Raw genomic sequence first — 4,246 nt, forward strand, 5'->3', positions numbered from 1 at the left:
TACATGCCAACTTTCAGCGCAATCGGCCAAGTAGTCACCGAGATATTGCAACAATTACAAAAGTGAAACCTCTTCGTTTTGCACGTGGCACGTGCATAAGGGGTCATCCACATGCATCGGGAATAGTCCAATACTTGGTAGAAGGAATGAAGCTACCCTACAAAAATTACCGCGTGTAAATCGGTCAAGTGGTTGCTGAGATATAAGCCTCGCAAAAGCGTCCGCACGGCCGGCCGGCCGGCCGCTCATACTCAGAAATTTCGGAAGGAAAGACTACGCTGGCTTCGCTCGCTCCGTAATCAGAGTCACAATCGCCCTCTGCGGCTTACAACCTATGAACAGCCAGCAAGGCCCTATATAGAAGGTATGCTCATTAGGCCAAAGCAGCGATTTCCGTGACGTCACAGGTACGAAGGGTCGGACGGCTGTAATGCAATCCTATGGAAAATGACCCAACTTTAGGGCTCTCCCACATAGCTGACAGACTCGACACTAAGGTAAAAATTATATCACATAAAACCTCGAATCAAGACGAACAAGAAACCTATCTGACGTTTTTACGTATTACTAACGGCTTAGACTCTATTCAAGTATATTCAGGGCTCTGCATTAGCTTACTTTTTCTGCCGTCAATGCCACTACAAATGCCTGGTCGGCGCACTTGCGCTTGTCAAGCGGGGACCACCAGTCCGGGGATTCGGAGCTGCCGCCCAATCATAACGCCGCAATGCCGTGACGTCATTGGTCGCACATGACACGTTACGGAGATAGGGATGAGACAGCCCTGAACAGCCAGCAGCACCGGAAGTTCCGCATTTACGGTCCGCTGAGTCATTTGCATTGACGCGTGCCGTTTGTTTGCCGCCTCCCCCAGCCTGAAGAGAGCCCTGTTTATCGCTTGATTTTCCCCATCGTAGAACGCCGAGTCAACAACACGGTTACACGCACACTGAAGCACGCAATGGCGCGCGCACGCACACGCGTTACTAGGGGGTATTGATGGCTTAGGGAGGACCCTGCAGTAACTCGGCAAGGTGGGGACATATTTTGGGACATGTGTCATAATTGTAAGCTCTACAGCAGGGTCTCCGCCACCGAAGGGGAGAGCGCCTCCCCCAATAACTGAGCTTTTGTAATGCCCAGCCCAATTCATAAGGGCGTGCATTTTTGGATCGCGACTCTCGCCGTGGCCTAGACCGTGCTCTACAGTTGCATTCATCATACACCACGTCTCGCTTACATTCTACAATGTTACATCCTAATGATTTTTATAGGTACAATTACTTCTTCTACCATAATAAAACAAAAGCATGGAACACATATGTACAGACAACCCCACCACTGGCATTCCGCGTTCATTGTAGAAGTAACCTTCAGTTCACCTGAACAGTCAATCGATGACGTCAGGGCACTACTAAGTGACGTCACTATACGTATCGACCAATGGCGTAGTTGGTAGTTTGGCGTTCACAGAACAAGTACACAGAAGCTAGAACGGCGCCAAGGCCTTCCTGGAAAGTTCTGGTGAGCGTTGCAGGCTGCAAACAACGAGTATATGATGTCCACAGTCTAGACAAACAATTTACAGACACAGTATACAGTCTACATATACATCCACAACTACGTCTGCAGTTTCGTTTAGCTTCATACTCAATGTTACCTACTCATCTTACTGCTATGTGTAACATACTCATAACTCATAACGCTACATAGCCCCATACTTATGGAACAGTCACCTGTAAACCTAATACATTTTAGCATCAAACAAGTAATTGCCTCTATGCATTCTGCAGACAACTATCAATATGTCTAGATCAGATAACTGCCTGCCTGCTCGCATATATGTAGTCATACATTGACAAATGCCAGCCTACATAATAAAACCTATAGTTTACATAGGTTTAGTTTCGCCTCTCCCCCGTGGCTCTCTTCTCTGACCAGCCTGAGCTGTAGCGCATCCCCATTAGCTAGCGAGCGTTTGACACCCGTGTCGGGGCGTAACGGAGCGTAACGGAGCGTAAGGGAGCGTAACGGATGTGATGGACGTCACAGACGGGCGTAACGAGCCACTAATTAGGCGCAGTCACATTGGCTGATCATAAATCATCACTGATGGTAGTTATCAGTTCAGGGGAATGATCATTGAAGGTGGGTTGAATGGAACGAAAGGTAGTTAGAGATGGAACAGGATGACAAACAAAAAGAACGGAACAAGAAGCTCTAAGGATAAAACCAGTAAAACGCCTTTTGGGCGAAGAACGAGCGAGCGAGATAGTGAGCCCTGCACGTGCGGAAGGGCGAGAGGGTGCTTCCAACGGGCTTGCGCAAAGCACCCTTCTAACCGGTTGCTAGCGGTGTGCCAAATTTGAACGCAATCGGCCCAGCCGTTCCTGAGATCTGGAAGCGGTATTCTGCACGTGCGCACGTGCAAACGGGGTCCAAAATGACTTTTGCACGGCACCCTACTAACTGGTCCCCAGCCGTGTACCAAATTTGAGCGCAATCGGCCCAGCCGTTCTCGAGATCTGGAAACGCCCCCTGCACGTGCGCACGTGCAGCAGCACCCTAACCGCAACACATGGGAATGCATTGCCTGGTGGGTACCTGCCTGTATGCCAAGTTTCAGCGAAATCGCCCCAGTAATTACCGAGTTACTGAAATGGGAACAAATTTTGCACCCCTTATTGTTGTATTTTGCACGTGCACTGGGGGTGACCCACATGCATCGAGACTATCCTATTTTGGGTAGAAGAGATGCTGCTACCCTACAAAAATTACCGCAAGTCAATCGCCCAAGCGGCTGCTGAGATATGAGCCTCTCAAAATCACTACTTTTGCAAAACACCTTGAACACCCTTGACTTTTCACGTGGCACGTGCCACGATGGTCACTGAGATGTATCAAAAATAGTCAATTACGGGGTAGAAGGGATGGGGCTACCCAACAAAAAAGACCGCAGGCCAATCGGTCCAGCGGTTGCTGAGATATAAGCCTCTCAAAAGCGTTACAGGCCGGGCCGGGCCGGGCCGGGCCGCTCATACTGAGATTTTTCCGTTATATTGAAAAGACTCACTTCGCTCGCTGCGCTCGCTCGCTCGTAATCAAAGGTAAAACAGGAGAAGAGAGAGAGAGAGAGAGAGAGAGAGAGAGAGAGAGATAGAGAGAGAGAGAGAGTGAGAGAGAGAGAGAGAGGGAGAGAGACTTTCAATGTCACCAAAAGCCGATTTTGCTTTTATGGACTGAAAAGAAGATGTGCTCATCACGTGCATTGCACAGGTCGAAAGGCAAAGGACATTTAGGTATCGTACAAATGAATCACATGTATCACATTGATGCAGTGAAACGGATAAAGGCACACGCATGCGACATAAAAGTAACAAGGAGACATGAAAGATCAATACAAAGTCAGAACTGGCGGCACTGTGAAGGCGGAATGTAAAAAAAAATCAGCAAATGACGTAAAACGGGTCGAGTAAACCCGTCATTAGCGTAGAACTATGAAATGAAAAAAACTGAACTGTCAAAACCAGCGAGTCTTTTAACCCGCGCCCTGGTGGGGTCTGTTTATAACGCGACCTGGTGGGGCGGGGGGGCTATTTTTTGCCCCCCTCGTATCTCCGAAACTACTGGACGGATCCGCAAAATTCAAACGGCGTTCGAAAGGCCTGTCAAATTTGTCGAGGGAAACCAAATTTCATTGACCTCGGGGTCACCGATGACGTCACAGGTCAGGTCAAAGATGAAATGTTTCACCGTTCACGGGTCATCTAGGGAATGCGCTATAACACCGAAGAAAACGCATTTTGTCGAGAATCAGCGATAGGGCGTCAGTTGCCTAGTACATATATTGCTATAAGAGGTCACTGACATTACCAGGTCAGGTCACAGGTCAGGTCACCAAGGGTCACAGGTCAGGTCACATGAACCTAACTTTAGGTACTAAGGTTGTGCGATGCATGTTTTATGGCCAATTTTTCATTTCCAACTCAATGGTGTTGGTTATAAGACTATCAGGTACGGCTTAGGTCACTTTCTGGTGGAGGTCAGGTCAAGGTCAGGTCAAAAAAGGTCAAATTTCAAAGTTGATATTTTTGCATAAAATGGGTATTGATTCGATGCAGCTCGTCACGGGGAGTCTAATGGTGGTCTTTGTTTTGCGCTACGAGGTCTAGAATTGCAAAAAAATTGAGTTTGAAAATTTGACGTCATCAATTTTGAACAGTTTTTTCGCTGTAACTTGGCCAAA

Source organism: Amphibalanus amphitrite, unplaced genomic scaffold, assembly GCF_019059575.1.
Source record: "Amphibalanus amphitrite isolate SeventyFive unplaced genomic scaffold, NRLGWU_Aamphi_draft 002282F_arrow, whole genome shotgun sequence".
In the NCBI taxonomy this organism is placed as follows: domain Eukaryota; kingdom Metazoa; phylum Arthropoda; class Thecostraca; order Balanomorpha; family Balanidae; genus Amphibalanus; species Amphibalanus amphitrite.